The sequence below is a fragment of the Danio rerio genome, chromosome 8 (genome assembly GCF_049306965.1).
Source record: "Danio rerio strain Tuebingen ecotype United States chromosome 8, GRCz12tu, whole genome shotgun sequence".
NCBI lineage: Eukaryota > Metazoa > Chordata > Actinopteri > Cypriniformes > Danionidae > Danio > Danio rerio.
This window is the reverse complement of record NC_133183.1, coordinates 20348431-20365346: the sequence shown is the minus strand read 5'-3', so window position 1 is coordinate 20365346 and position 16916 is coordinate 20348431. Positions and strand designations below refer to the sequence as shown.

The 16916-nt window shown below is 35.5% G+C and overlaps 1 protein-coding gene and 1 long non-coding RNA gene across 8 annotated transcripts in view; one reads left to right on the top strand and one right to left on the bottom strand.

The window, feature by feature from the left end:
• Window positions 1-3209: 3209 nt before the first annotated feature.
• LOC103911491 (uncharacterized) lies at window positions 3210-4988 on the bottom strand. 4 transcript variants are annotated; one of them, XR_662339.4, is made up of 5 exons: window positions 4854-4988; window positions 4023-4039; window positions 3841-3913; window positions 3633-3683; window positions 3210-3330 (listed from the first exon to the last, which is right to left on the bottom strand). It is a non-coding gene; the product is annotated as an uncharacterized lncRNA (long non-coding RNA). The 4 variants fall into 4 exon arrangements; XR_012384215.1 differs by lacking the exon at window positions 4854-4988 and having other exon boundaries at window positions 3985-4039; XR_012384216.1 differs by lacking the exon at window positions 4854-4988 and having other exon boundaries at window positions 3214-3330; window positions 3629-3683; window positions 3985-4039.
• A 118-nt stretch (window positions 4989-5106) lies between these two features.
• Window positions 5107-16916, top strand: part of zgc:153738 — a 50122-nt gene continuing 38312 nt past the window's right edge. For 2 of the 4 annotated variants that reach the window (XR_012383736.1, XM_073909543.1), the window contains exon 1: window positions 5560-5706. The gene's annotated coding sequence lies outside the window, so the exon portion shown is untranslated. Of the gene's footprint in view, window positions 5183-5493; window positions 5707-16916 lie in introns of those variants that run through there. The other 2 variants (XM_068222970.1, XM_073909541.1) reach the window with 2 other exon arrangements.

The window sequence follows — 16916 nt, the reverse complement described above, 5'->3', positions numbered from 1 at the left end:
CAATGTAAATCATTATAAACATGCACTGTTTTAAAAAGGTTTTAAACTTGTAAAACTCATTATTGATCTCATTTGATGGTGATTGATGATGAAGAGATCTTTTAATCCCAGTTGCTTTATGCACATCCTGTCTTGTTGATATGATTATACGCATTACTATCGAGACATGTTAATACGTGACTGACAATCAATTCGGTGGGCGGGGAAACTGCACTCCTACATCACGTTGTGGTGGGACTCAAAATGGGAGGGATTTGGATCCTATTTTAATGTCAGGAAATAAAAATAAAAATACTTTTTGTCTTTATATCACCAAAATATGACACTGGACACACTATACCTACACACAGTTCTGTCATAGGTGTCCTTTAATGAATTGTAACAGAGAATATGACTTGTGATGAGTCCATAATATCCATTGCTTACTGTCCACTCAATAAAGATTGTATATAATCTGATATTATATGACTTTTAAGTTCTACCAATCCTTCTGAGATAAATACAAAGATATTTTGAATGTTGGTAACCAAACAATTTTGGGTTTTCACTGACCTCTACTGAATGATTGGAAAGTCGCTGAAATGTGTGTGTTTAAAAAAAAGATCTATGAGGGTATATAAATGATGATTGAATTTCTGATGTTGATAATTTTTCTACGGTGCATGTATTTGTTGTGGTATGTCTCAAAGGGAGCCCAGAGTCCTAAATTATGTCTCTTTAAATAACTAAAATATCACATGAAATGCATTTATATTAAATCTTCTCTGAAGTTGATCAATGTGTTAAGGAAATGTTTCTTAAGAGCACACTTTGTTATTATAGTATTAGTTTACAGTTTCCTTTCTGCAAGTTTGATCATTTATTATTAAAGTGGAACATCTAAGTGGTGTAGTATTTCTGTGCTTGTGTGTTTTGGAGAATCCTTTTTAACTAAATTGACAGTGTTGCTCAAAAGAAAAGCAGATTTGAATATTATTATTCTATAAAATTATCAGAAACTAGATTGAACAACACTAAACTGTACCTCATGTGCAAGAACATGACAAAGCATCATTCAAAGCATGTGATTAAAACAAAACCTGTTACAAGATGTTTACTTGATCATTAATCATCTTTCAAGTCAAAATCAAGGTCTACATGGGTGTTTAGTGATGCAACACAGAAGGTTTGATCGCAAACCTGCACAAACAGATTGAAGCAGTTGATGACTCACATGGACTGAACCCATATTTTAAAGGCCTTAATAATGAAGCTTTTGTTCCTGAGTTCATGGCACAGAGGAACTCTGGAGCGGAACTCCACTTGTCAGAATGACAAATTAAGTTGATAACTCGGTAAGAACACACCGGATTTAAATTGACCGGAGAAGAACATGGTTTGTTTTCATGCTCATGTTTTGTTGGTTTCCCACAACTTCTGTGTATAATCCTGTGCATTGCAGAGTGAGTCTCATGAACGCAGTCAATGCAGAATATTCACCCTAATCCTAATGTCATTTCAAACCCTTAAGACTTTCATTCGTCTTCAGAGCACAAATTACAGACTATTTTGAGGGATGTTAACAAAAAATGGTCCCAACGTATTTCCTGTTTTACATTTTTAATTTCTATTGCTTCCAAGAATCCAAAAAGCCACATATTGATAAATAATGTTATGAAAGCTGTTTTTTATAATTTGTTTTTTATAATTATGTTTATTGGATTTTCACTATCAATACAGACATAACAAAACATCTTCAAAAGATACACACACACGCACACACACACACACACACACACACACACACACACACACACACACACACACACACACACACACACACACACAAATAACAACACAAAACAAGGTAGAGAGAGAGAGAAAAAAGCTCAGATTACATATAAAACAGCACTATCCCACATTAAACAGATCAGAAAAAAAGGATAATACCATTGCTTGTTTTTTCAGATACTGTTACAGTTACAATAAAAATCATCCTTTCAGCATGATACGGCAAAGACTGGGTTGCAAATAGTCCAAATATGGAGTCCAAACTTTGAAAATGTTCTGTTTTTTTGTGTAAAACATGGGTAAGATGTTCCAGAGGAATTAACTCAAAAATGATCTTGTGCCAACCTTAAGTGATGGAGATTTATCTCTAACCCAATTAAGTAAAAAATATTTTCTGGCAGTAAAGGTATATTATACAATTTCTTATTAGTTGATGAAAAAATGTCTCCATTAGGTATACTCAAAATCCAGTGGCATGTTAAAGATCTTTTCCATTTCCCCTAGCACCGATTACCAGAACCTTTGCAGTTTGTTACATGACCACAAACAATGTTAAGTACCTACATCAGTTTTACATTTTAAACACATTAAAATGTGATCATAATCAAAAGGCTCCGTGACCCTCCATAGACAATTTAAAACTTTTAGGATTCAGAAAGGCACAGAACATCATCAAAACGTGTGGAACTTCGCAGCAGTTCAAGATGCGCGCTCACGAGAACAGGTATACAGCTGCGGTCGGAAGTTTACGAGAATTATTTATATGATTTATACCCATTTTATTTTATTAACGTCTACGCCTACTCCAAATTGAAAAAAATATTAAATATTGATAGCTGTATTCCATATAGACTTTGCCTGTCGTGCTTTTCAAGCAGAAACCCAACAAACACATTTACGTTGTAGCGATGTCTGCACAACGTTGTATTTTTTCAAAGGCAACGTTGCCGCTTACGTGCTCGCTACATTGTCACAACGTAGAAATGTAAGACGTGAGAAGGCTGTAGCAACGTTGTCGTGCGACATTCAGCAACCGCGAGGCGGCGTTCTTACTACTTGTATTAATATTTTTTGTGGCAGTTTATCATTACTGCCTAGAATACAGGATAAGCAGCAATTCTTTTCCAGTATTGCTTAATATGAAATATTGTTCATTTATTTTTCCTATTTAATTTAAAAACTGCATGTGTAAACTTTAAAGTGTAAAAATGCCACACAAATGAATATAATCAAACTTTTTATTATATATTTCACAACATTTAATACATACAGTACACATACAGTATCTAATTATAAGCAAACAGTATAAAATAAAGTTTAGATTATATATATATATATATATAATTAAACTAAAGGGTAAACAAACAAGAAAAGTAAACAAGAAATCATTAAAATGTAAATAAATATATAAATAAATATATAAATTAAAATTCAGACACTGGGCAGTGAAGCTCTGGACTGGAGAATACAGCAGACCGGGGAGCGCAGCTGAAGACCAGTCGTAGTTGTTGGTATGGAGAAAGCAGTCAGAGGAAGAAACAAATTCAACGGATAATCCAGCTTCAGAGATCCACAGCAGACAAAAGTCAAAATAGGCAGTGAACAAGAGAGGACAGATCAGAGCTTGACACAACAGCACTACACAGGAAATGACTATGACTAGCAAGTTATTGAAGTTTCAGACATTTATTGTAATTTCATTACATATAAAATCTCCAGAGTAATTATGTAGCCTACTTTATTTTAATGTTTTAATAATATATCATATACCAAAATTACAAACAATTAAATAAATTTAGAGATACAGGGAAAACAGGTTTGAGTTAACAGAAGTCAGAGTTAGTCTCCGAATACTTACTTACTGTAAATTATGAGAAGAGAAAGAAGAGGTCCTGTAGTTGTGGCGTTGCTCGCTGTTAATGAAATGTTAAACTTAGTGTCATTTCAATAACAGCTGTACAAAATAATAAAGTAATTTTTCATAAGCATGATCTATTTTCCACATTATGGACATGCGGTTTTAGGTAACATAACTACATTTAATAGTAAATAGAATAGTATACTTCTTACCTCATCCAATTCTTCTTTCCATCAGGAATTACAGCAACACTGATCTGAGGTGAATTCAACAGCTGAAAACATTCTGAAAGACAAGTTACATAAGTAATTTGAAAACAACAGTGAGTGATTAAACAATAGTTTCATGCAACTTACGCATAATTAAAATCCAGAAATTATCAATAGAAGATTACCTCTATGTAAAAATAGCCTGTTGAGCAAAGAGAAGAGTGGGTTTTAAATAAAACATCAAAAGACCAATCAAAATAGAAATTTAGACTAGCAGACCTTTTAATTACTATCTATATTAATTAGGCATATGAACCTCAATTTATATACTTTAACTTATAGGGATAGCTCACCCAAAACTGACAATTCTGCCATTTTAGTCTCATTCTTTATTTGTTCCAAACTTATTTAGCTTTTTTTCTGCTAAACAATAAAGAAGATGTATTAAATAAAGCTGGAAAACTGTAACTATTTAATTCCATAGTGTTTTCCTACCATGAAAGCAAATGCTTACAGTCTTTAGTGTTCAACAGAATAAAGAAACTTAAAGGTTTGGAATCACTTATTATTTACAGGGCAAATAATTCGTGAGTACATATCATTTTTGAGTGAACTGTTCCTTTAACGGGACGCAATCTGCACAGAGATGTTTTGTATTTAAAAGTTATTTTGTGTGTTTTGTAAAAAGTGGGTCGGCTCGTGTGATGAAGTATCATACTAACTGATCACGATGGATATGGAAAAAACTGAACTTCAAAAACATTATTGTCCATTTGACTAAAGACAAGGCGTAGGTAAATAATCAGGAAATGTTTTATCGAGAGATTTAACATAATGATTTTAATGTTGTTGCCGTCCGTTAACGGAATGCCGAAATGTTACTCGCTCGTAATAACTTCATTACGGCTTTTGTGTGTGTGTAATGTTGGAACAGATTGTTGTCGAAATCATAGGTTTGTTTGAATATTCACGATTTATGTATCTTATTTAGCATGAAGAAATAAAGCAATACTCACGTCTCCTCGGTTGTTGATGAATGAGACGACGGCTTGTTGAAATTTAAACTGATTCAGCTGTGACCAGTAAATGTTGTACAGTGGTCGTCCACGCCACCTAAGCACAACCTAAAGCATGCGACCCTCATGATGTTTAAATGGCAACCTTATGACATCGTTGTGACAACCTTTAGAAACAACGTAGAATCCTCAACCTTTTTGCAATGTTGGTACAACGTTGTAGGAAGGTCGCTACGTTGAGGCAACGTTGTGTGTTTGTTGGGAATCGGCGCGGGCAAGCATGCGGGATATGTTATGATGATGATTCGGGTGTTTGGAATGACATGAGGGTAAGTTTTCATTTTTGGGTACTCTCTAAGCCACATCAAATTAAAATGCAGCCTAATGTAATAAAAATTCTAACCGTAAAGGTTTAGATCAGGGGTGTCCAAACTCTAAAGTCTAGATTGGATACGCGGCCGACCGGAAGTGCGATATGCACATTAATATAGCTGCATTTTTTTATGACACTGTATAACAATAATTAATATATATGTAACGTATAGTACTGTGATGGTTGGGGTGGGGGTAGGTGTTAAAAATACAAATTATTGGGTAAAAGATAAAATAAATAATTCTCATTAACTTTTCGGCTGCATCCATATCCGATCTTGCAACAACCGTCTTGAACAGTGTCCTGAAAAGTTTAGTTCCAACCCCATCAGACACACCTGGTGTAGCTAATCAAATATCCTACGTCACTAGGCATTCTAGAAACATTCATGCAGGTGTGTTGAGGCAAGTTGGAGCTAAAATCTGCAGGACAGCGGCCTCCCAGGACCGATTTTGAACACCCCTGCTCTAAACCTTTAAGGTTCTAATTTTTTCATACATTAGGCTACATTTAAGTTTGATGTAACGACAGTGTTGTCAATAGCTACAGTGTTGACTTTACTATTCTAATGAATTTAGCACTGCTTTAAAAAACATTATATAAGTATGATCTGGTGTGAACAAGACTTGTTCTGAGGCTACACTGACCCAAACTACTGGGGTCGATTGGGATTTTGTAACTTAGTAAGATTAAGTTCAAAATCTTGGTTACGGGATTGCAGTTAGAGAATGTAACTTTACTAAGTGCTTCTATTGTGAGTTTTGTTGTTGTAAATTCCACGTTACTTAGGCTATTCTCGGAATTTGAGCAGTTTATCTCTTGATCTGATAACACCAATGTAAACATTCATGTATTGTGTTGTTTTTCCAACAATGAAGTTGCAGGACAAACATCCCAGATTTTATAAACGGACATGTATTCGAAAGGAAGTGTTTTCTGGCAAAAGCATATCTTCCTATTAAAACATCTGACTCTGATCATCACTAAACATTCACTTTGATCTGTCTTTTCTCCCTCAACCTCTAAATTGCATCACTCCACGCCAACTTATTGATGTGTAACTTACATTTGCTTTCAACCTGGCAGCCAATATTTTATTGAAAGATATGTATTTAATATAATTATGAATATTATATTCCAGTTATAAATGAAATAAAAGGTCTCCCTCACTATGGAGCAAAATGAATGACAAAAGTATTTGTCAAAAGTCATGCCACAGGTCCGATGAACATCCATGTGCTCTGAGCAGGGCACAAACCGGTGATAAGGCATGAGAAATATGGTCTAACAAGTAGGCTATAGACACAACAATAACGTCTATTGGTGGATCACCTCTTGAGATCTGAGGAGTGAGGTTTACCAACAAAGCATTCAGATCCCTAGTGGGCCTGCTATAAATTAGGGCATTTATAAATGTCCAGAAATAGAATTAAAATTAAATGCTACTTTTGTGCCTTAATTAGCATTTCCCCCTCATATTTGCTGATTTACCATGTTTAAATTGGTCCATCTCGACCTGCTGATGAAACAGCAACTGGAGGTCTTTAATCTGCACTCTATTGCTTATCTTGCGGTTGCTGGATGTAATGGTGAATTTGAACCACTGAATTTATGGAAGCAAATGTTTGAACCGAGAAATGAAATTAATATGTCACAAGTTAATTCTGAAAGGTAAACCTGAATTATTGAATTCAAGCATGAAAATGTGTGTGAAATAATTCTCGTTGAAATATTCACAGCTTAAACTTCATAAATATCTGAACCTAAAAATACAAACCCTGGCAATTCAAGTCATAATAATGCAAGCACTTGTTAATTCAATGCCTTTTTTTCAGTTAGTGCATGGGCTAAGTATGTGTTACCAAACACCATTGTCAATTATGATAAAAAAGTTCGGTAATCGGTATGAAGGCTATATTTTTTTATTAAAATGTGGCTGCTGAGCGCATGCTTTGGAAGGAATTCCAGTAAGCTAAGGTTGTTATTTTGTCATTTCCAATTAAGGCGGGCTACTTGCAGGACGTGTACATTTTGTGCAAGCAGCGCAGACATGATGCACATGCATTTTCCAGGCACATCTAGTTGAAAAACATCTATACTTTTCCGAATGCCACAAGCGCACTGCGATTCATTTAAGTAGCTAACCAATCTGCTTCAGACTCTATATGGAATATACACATTTACGTAACGGCAGACTAATTACCTCAGACAAACGCAGCGCATCCAAACACTGCATCGCTTTTTACTTTTCTCCATAAACTTGCATCGGAGCTGCAGCAATGGTTTGTCCGTTTGTCATCCTCTGAGAAAAGGCTTGATGGTTGCCTCGTCATGAAAGACGCCATACAAAATGGTAAAGGAAACCACGCAATTTTCACTTCAGGTCAGAATAACACGCTCGAAAAATGAGTGGCATATAGTAGCAGTGAGGAGATTGCAAATAAAAAAATTTAAGGATGTCGACATAGTGGCTTTTTGGTTTCTTTTCTTGTGCATCCCAGCCACTAACTCCCCATCTGAAAGAGGTTTTAGCATAGGGGTAATATAGTCATTCAACTTCACAATTTGTAATGTTGCAGTGTGTATTTGAGAAAATGATGGTTAGTTCCTTTACTTGAAGCTCAGATTTTATTATCATAGTTTGTGTTGTTTACAGAGTTTGAGGTTTACTGTATAATTATTATTCACACCTTACAGATACTGATCTACCTTTACCATTGCACACACTTTGTAACATTTTATTTATCAAGTTTGAGAGTCTCTTTAACAGTTTAACATGTTTATTTTATTACAAAGAGATCAGATGTTTTAAATATTTTAGGTTTTGACTATTCAAACTATTTGCCTTAGTAATGTTAATAAATTAAAATAAAGTGGTAAAACAAATCTTAATGTTCCTAAATATTCAATAATTATGGATATCGAATGAAATGAAACATGATTTCATGATAATTTTTGTTGCATTATCGCCCAGTTAGTGCTAGTTAGTGCTATTCAACATGCTCTTATTTTAAATACTTTTGTCATTAGTTTTGTTCCATACTACAGAGACTGACAGACAATGCCACACAGTATGTTTGTGTATCAAAGTACTCAATCTGTCCTCAGGGTGCCTCTATTGTGCTATGAATCCAATTTAAAACATAATACATTTTTGCATGGAACATTAAGCCGAAAAACCAACAAACAAACGCAGAGATCATTTTCCTTGAAATTGCTAACAAAGCATGCAACACTCAATTAAACAAAAAAGGAAACTGCAGTAACCTATTTTATTCCCTGTTTATACTGCGATCATGCATTGTTTTGGTTACTTGTTTAAAATTGCCACTTTATGCTAATTTGAATTAATGACAGTTAAAGCATCATAGTTTTGCTATCAAATGCAACATGGCAGGGTTCTGAATCTGTACAGACTGACATCGTAGACAAAGTTCTTGATGTTATCAAACATGAGTCTCCTATCTGAGGCTCCCAATCATTTTATAAGGGCCATCTGGTGTTTTATTTTTAGGGCCCTGATAATGGAACAATTTCCACCCACACATGGTGATGTCATAAGTACAGAAAGTATCGGTCGTAAAACCCACCATGGGGATATATTACTCAATTGACATCGTTTAGATGCGGTAAAGAATCTAGTTAGCCACTGGGCTGCTCTGACGTTGCTTCCTGTCAATGGTCGACTCAGTGTTCTGGCTTCGGTTTTAAATGTTGGAAAGCATTTTTCCATTTTAGATGGCAAGTATTTATTATTTATTAATTGTTAGAAATTATCCTTTGCTATTATGTCTTCATGGAAACAGAATACTGACATCACCAGTCTCATTTCATTCATACCCGAGTATCACAAGAAAACAGATGCAAAATGAGTGGAGGTGTTGAAAGATTCCAGTGTGACGCGTCAGGAAGGTGGAAAAGAAGATCTGGCAACCTTACAAACCAAAACATATCCTGAAGAGAAAAGCCATTTTTTCTATAGTCACATGGTTAGGGCCGGTAAAACTCGAGGCCCCTGTTTAACACCACAAAAATGTAAATGCTAAATCCAATGAATGACAACTCGTAATGAGGTGGTTCTGAATTAATTAAGAGACAAACTGTCTGCACGGTCTTCTGCCTCACATGTCAGAGTATTTGTCTCGGTAGTACTGATCGGAGTGTCAGCTCATTCATATTCATGTTTTGTTTTTCCATTGGTGTTAGTCATAAACTGGCAAACACAAAGCTAGCCCATCTCCCTTTTCCTCAGTGATGTATGAACCGTAAATCGTCAGAGCACACAAAACAGATCAAGGGTCTTTCAGAAGAAGATGTGTGGGTTTTAAAAGAATACGGGATAGCTATAAATAACAGGACAGGGCCCCTCAGGATTGTCTAATGGGATTAAAATGTTTACTTTGCAGAGTGTTGCCTCAAAGGCAAATTTATGGGGTACGTCATGTTTCATTTCAGTACAAGCATCCTTTCCTCATCCTGCTCCCTTTTTTTGTGCCAGACTGGTTTATATTAGTGTAAATTATCTTAGACAGTTTAGTTATTATTCTTAGTCTTTTTTAGGTTTGTGTTTTATGTCTTGTCTGTGTTGATATGGTGATCAGTCTATCAGATAAGATGGTTAACATTTGCTGTCAATCAGTCATGCAGTAAACCATAGCAAACTACTGCTGAAAATGTAAAGAACACTGACAGATTTATTTTGTGAACCACCTAAAGTCACTGATGCTGCCAACCGTACTGCTAAATTGGCAGGTGAACGTACAATTTTGCACCTTACTAGGGTTGCACGATTAATCAAATTCAGCACCCTACATGATCTTAATCCAGCATCTCTATGATTCAGCCCATTATATTTTCGAATTTTGAAAAGAAACATAAAGGCATTTTCAAAAGTCTTTACAATAGTGGTCTCAAACTCAATTTCTGGAGGGCCACAGCTCCGCATAGTTTAGCTTCAACCACCTCGAACTCGAACTCACACCTGCTGCTTAATAGTCTCTAGTAGTCTTGAACACCTTGATTAGTTAGATCTGCTTTGTTTGATTAGGGTTGGAGCAAAACTGTACAAAGCTGCGGCTCTCCAGGAATCGAGTTTATGACCTATGCTTTACACTGTTTATATACGCGCTCAGCAATACCTCTGTATGGTGTTGAAAGAGTCACATACTGTATTTTTAAGGTATACCTCACTAAAAAATGTTATGCACATGGTACCAGTGAGTGAGGAGAAGCAGCTCATTTGCATTTAAAGCGACAGGCTACAAAAACAGCCACATTGATCAGATTCTAGAGCAGTGGTCACCAAACTTGCTCCTGGAGGGCCGGTGTCCTGCAGATTTGAGCTCCAACCCTAATCAAACACACCTGAACAAGCTAATCAAGGTCTTACTGGGTATACTTAAAACATCTAGGCAGGTGTGTTGAGGCAAGTTGGAGCTAAACCCTGCAGGGCCCTCCAGGCCCGAGATTGGTGACCCCTGTTCTAGAGGCTATAATAAATAATTTGATGGGTATTTTGAGGTGAAGCTTTACAGACACATTCTCGAGACACCAAAGGCTTATCTTACATCTTGTAAAGGGGGTAAAATAGATGCCCTTTAAATGGATGAATAAATTAATATTTTTAAAATAAGTATTTTTTCAGAATTATTCAAAAACTTTAATATTAAAGTCTAATCTCATTACATTATTTGTACAACTGGAATAACCTACAGTTTAAATGCACATTTGTAAATAAACACTGCAGTTTGTAAATAAGCGCTTTGACAAAATTGTAGGAAATATTTTAGTTGCATCAAAAAGTGTTTTTTTTTATGATCACCATCTGACAAGCTAATCCAGCAATGACTAGTGCTTAAAGTGACACTAAAACGCAGTATTTAAACCTCATAATTTATTATGAAATTAGGCGAATAACAGCAAAAAGTTCCACTTTTTGAGAAAAAAGAACAAATCCTTTTAATAAACCCGCATGTGCAAGTGTCATCAGCGTAATAGCAGATATCATCTGTGAAAACGCTGATATTCATCTAGAATTATTGTGGTCATGATCCTAAAATTTTGCTAATAGTGTTACCAAATAAGTGACATTTCAGCCCAGTTTCAGTGATTTTACTGTTGTGTTAAGATGGCGATGTGATGTTGATTTCGCTTGTACTGATAACAGTAATCCTGTGGTGGTACGGAACGAGACGCAGCTTTGATCAGGATTTAAAAACAGTGAACATCTGTACTGCTTTAAACACAAATTTTAAAAACCAGTGTATGAATCTCAACAATGGTGACTTGATTTATGCTGCAGTGCATATGTGGCTCCCAGCATGCACTGTGGCAAGCGAAAATGTCACCATTGTTGAGATTCATAAGCTGATTCTTGATGTCTGTGTTTTTAAAGCAGTTCAGATGTTCAGTGTGTTTTTAAAACCCGATCAAAGCACTGCTGAGTTCAATTCTCTATTACTATAGGATTACTATTATCAGTAAAGTTTTGGATGAGGTTCCCAGCATTCACGGTTCAGATGTTAAGTGTATGTTGTGTGTTTAAAAGCTGTTTAAAAGAAAAGTACAAACTCATAGAAACTTTTAGAAAAAGATCTAAATCACATCACCCTCATGACCAAAGATCAAATTCACCTGCATTAGAAAAACCTCGCCTAAGCGATAATTAGTTTTTTGTAAATTGAAGCAAAGATGATATAATGCATTCATAAGGCATATAAATGTTCATACATTAAAAAAAAAAATCTAAATATTAAAAACTTTCAAGGATTTGAGATTATGATGATCATTAAATGTGTCATAACAGTCTTGTAAAAAGGGTCCATATTAGTACAATTAGAAAATACTCTAAGATTCTAACATGACACAAACAGATTTATGGTTACTTTATTTTAACTGAAGTCAGAACCGTAGTAAACACAAATCAAATTAATTCATGTCGAGTTTTCCAGTTTTAGTCACATTATTTGACACTATTCTCTGCATCTACCGAGTCAAGACCATAGACACCTGCATCTCCAAGTGTACACACAGTGAACTCCTGGGAGACTTTTCAAACCCTCCATCACCTAATACATATTTTTAAAATGGCTGTCCGGGAAATGCGACAGTTTTCTTTCAATTTGGCGTGCAGTATTAAATTCCATTAAAAAAACTCCTTATTTCATACCAGGACCTCAGAGTTTGATGCAGGGGCATGAATGAAATGTTTCTGATTGGAAGTGAAACTGCTGAACTCAGTGATTATAAATAAAAAAAAATGTATTAATTAAACGTCCAAAATTACATAAAACTGTGGAGGTTATAATATTCTATGTATTATTCATTCATTCCTTTATTTATTTATTTTCCTTTGGCTAAGTTCTTTTATTCATCAGGGGTCACCGCAGCAGAATGAACCGCCAACTATTCCAGCATATGTTTTATGCAGCGGATGCCCTTCCGACTGCAACCCAGTACTGCATTCTCACATTCACACTCATGCATGCAATATGGCCAGTTTAGTTTATTCAATTCACCTATAGCGCATGTCTTTGGACTGTGGGGGAAACCAGAGCACCCGGAGGAAACCCACACGAACACCTGCAAACTCCACACAGAAATGTTACCTGACCTAGCTAGGACTCGAACCAGCGACCTTCTTGCTTTGAGGCGACAGTGCTAACCACTTAGCCACCGTGCCGCTCGTCTGTGTATTATAATGTAAAATGGAAACATGAACATTCTAAAAGCAACTCATACAAACCCTAATCCTATTATTGGCTTAGATTAAGGCAAATAATTTGATAACTGATGTAAACGTAGTCAGTGACTCTACAGAGATGTTAACAGCATATGTTAATCACCAACGCACAATGAACCCTTAATTATCTCATTATTGTCAGCACTGCCTCTGTTATTTTAGCACTTTGGACTCAAATAGACTCTGAGCAGTGTTAGTTTAACTTTTTTTGTCCACATCAGTCTCTTGTGAGTCACCGAGGATGTGGTCATGAGAATCATGAGCAGGGAAACTATTGGACCAAGCCTCTCCAATTCATCACTTAATGAATGGAGCCAGAGCTGGATGGTTCAATGATGAAGAACTCTGAATAAGGGAACGACCTGCCCATGTGAGACTTATCTCCGGGCAGCTTGCCGGTAACTGGAGGATTGTGTGTTTGGGTGTAATTGTGTTAGCGCCCTCCCACATATCCTCCCCTGTGCATCTTGTGTCTCGTCCCTTAATCTCTGCTGTTTGTCTCTGTGATAAGTGATATCCCATTGTGATCAAGATAGATTGTTTATGCCCACCTGATGAGACGAAGGCTCTGCAGAGACTTGGTAGACCCCACCTTATTTATAGCGCTGGAATCAGATTAGACTGTTTGCGAAATCCCATGATACTTGCCATTTTGACTTCCTAATCATCTCAGTCTCAATTGATGTATTGATGCTTTCAGACAAAGTCTTAATTAGGATGCTACTGTAGCCGTAAATGGGGCGCATCAAAAAAAAGTACGTTGTGGCTGAACTGTTTGTTGCCAGACATTTCAAGTGAAATGCCTGAGGATTTATGCTCCCTGTAGACCAGTAAAGCCAACATCTATTTCAAAGAAGGATCTAAAAGACCATATAAAGCATGTCACACAAGATAACAATGATGAATGGGGAAGGAAAATGGTTTCTTGGTATTAGTTTTCAAGATTTTCACTGTAAAGCATTTATGACAAGACTGTGACGTCAGCAATGTAAAATGAGTTTTCTGGGGGTTTTGCTTTGAAACCCTTAAAAGGGTTCATGTCATGACAAATCAATTAGCCGTTTTGTCATTCTTAGATGTTTTGAATGCAATTAAAACAGTAGTGTATAAAGACAATGTATTGACACTAATGCCGAGTTCAGACTGCATGATTTTAGCCCCGATTTTGACTTGCAGACAGATTTTGAGAAATCGCCAACAAATGCCTTAAATCACAGGCTAATCGGTGCTCGTTCACTCGATTAACAATCACACAGTGTTAACTATCAAAAACTCAATCTGAAAGAACTACCAATGAGTTCCTGACACCCGTGAGATATTTGCCATGCGAAATATCTGGACTTGTAGGCAATTCAAATCATGCCGTGTGTTCTGGTTGAAAACAACATCAGCGATTACCTACAGCCAATGATAGTGCAGCCTCCACTAGTATGGGTATCTGCAGGCCAGCGGGAGGTTGGGGGAGAAGTGAAAAGTTGGGATATCCTGATCATGCTTTTTTTGCCCCTGAGTCTGAGTCTTACGTTATTTGATTTTGAGTATCTGCCGATACCAAAACCCTATCCGATATTTCTATAATACATAAAAAAAGAAAGTGCATATATGTTATTTTTTTTCTTTCTTTTTAAAATATTTCTCAAATTATGTTTACAGAGCCAGGACAATTTTACAGTATGTATGATAATATTTTTTCTTCTGGAGAACGTCTTATTTGTTTTATTTCAGCAAAAATAAAAACAGTTATAATTTTTTTTAAACACCATTTTAAGGATAAAATTGTTAGCCCCTTTAAGCAATTTTTTTTAATAGTCTACAGAACAAACTGTCGTTACACAATAACTTTACTTAACTTTGATTACCCTAACCTGCATAGTTAATCTAATTAACCTAGTAAAGCCTTTAAATGTCCTTTTAAGCTATATAGAAGTGTCTTAAAAAAAAAAATATATATATATATATATATATATATATATATATATATATATATATATTCTGAAATCTAAAATCGTGTTTTCAATCACGTGATCAGATCTCACATGCCTTTTTTCAGTCTATTTGGACTCAAGAAAAGAAGGAAAAAACTTGTTTAAATTTGGCAGCAGCACTCGTTTGTTTGGTGTGTCATCTGAGCAATAACCAGGTCAAAAGGCTAATTTCCTTTAAAAGTCAGCAGAGCAAAATAAGTAAATTTTCTGCACCGCGAAAGGCCTCTTTCTCATTTTGTAGTTAATAGCAAAAGATGACCTTGCATTTTTTCCATGTTGCTTCTTGTGTGCATTTGGTTGTGAGATGTAGTTTGTGGACCGAAACAATGTTGTCTACCATTCTTTCTTTTGTAAAGTAATGCAGTGTAAAACCCTTGTAAACACAGCAGCGATGGAATTCTACCTCAGAAAGTCATGCTGTGTGAAAACATCTGAGACGCGTCTATTTTGAAATCATCCAGTCTGAACTCGGCATAAGAGGCAATACAAACCATGTCATATAGATGAATACACACTTAAAGTTATTTTTGCTGCTCATTCAAACTACTTATTCAAAATTTAAGAAAACACTTTCAATTACAGAAAATGGCAGCAAATTGAGAAAAGATGTTCATCAGTTTGACAGCACACAAGCTGCAAATCCTTACAATGCAAACACAAAAAAACACACGCTAAATTTTCTCACAGCGCAAACAATTTATGAAAATGTGCTGCATTTTCTCACAACATTTTTAAATAGCTTGGAACAGAACAAAAAAGTTAAGACCCTAAAACGTGATGGACCCGGCTATTTAGAATATGGTTATTTAAACTATTAAAATACAAAAGACAAGGGAATCGAGATATATATATATATATATATATATATATATATATATATATATATATATATATATATATATATATATATATATATATATATTGATGTTTATTGTTCTGTGATGAACCTTTATCATGCATGTTCCAAAAAGTAGAACAAGGTTCTTTTAGACATCAATTTGCTTGGACATTGTCTCGAAGATGCATTCACTTAAACAGAACAACAAACAAAAACAGTAGTTTTAATATGGCATTACTGCAAAAAAACATTTTGTTTGTCATAAACAAATACAAATTAGCATTATAAATGTAGCTCAGGGATCAGAAATAACCATAAAACTGACAGATATTTCACTTTTAAACAAGCAAGAGAAAAATGTGTCCGTTAACACAAGATCCTGTCAGACATTTAAGATGCTAATTATTTTGATATGTGTTGAGAGACATTGTGTCGTGAGAACTTGAGTTAGCACTGTGAGTTCTGGTGCAGCTTTCAAGTGTCCGCTTTTAAAATGTTTATGACACTCTCTAAACAACAATTAGGGCTGTATTTTGTGTTTGTGTTAATGACCACCCACATGAGATGAGGTAAATATTTGATTATGATGGAGATGGAGATAAAGCCACGGTCTTAGTTGATCTCCAAAGCATCTAGAGCTCAGAGCAAATGTTTGTCATCCCTACTACAGGAACAGATCTGTTTATTTGCTCAATTTTTGAGTCCACTCTTGTTTATGTGCTTTTTATGAAGACTTTCTCGGATGTCATCTTACTCCAGTGCTAAAGACACACTGTAGCAATGTTGTATCTGTATAGATGTCGAAAATAAACAGAGACGTTACTTTAATTAAATCCTGCTAAACAATTAAATAGCTATAACTCCAAGCCATCAAAACAACTTCAAATCATTTTTCTCTCTCAAAAATACAGCAGTGTAATTAAAATGTGCTATAAAGATGTGTTACATACACAAGCATGTAAGCATCCGAGTTAAACAAGACGTTCATGGTTGACAGAGACTTGCTTGGTGGCCACCAGTGGGATTTATGAATGATGCTTAATGTTCTGAGAGATTTATGATTTTATGTCTCCCCTGACTCAGAAGTTAAGGATTGTCAGCGATTACGAAATATGCTTAAATTACC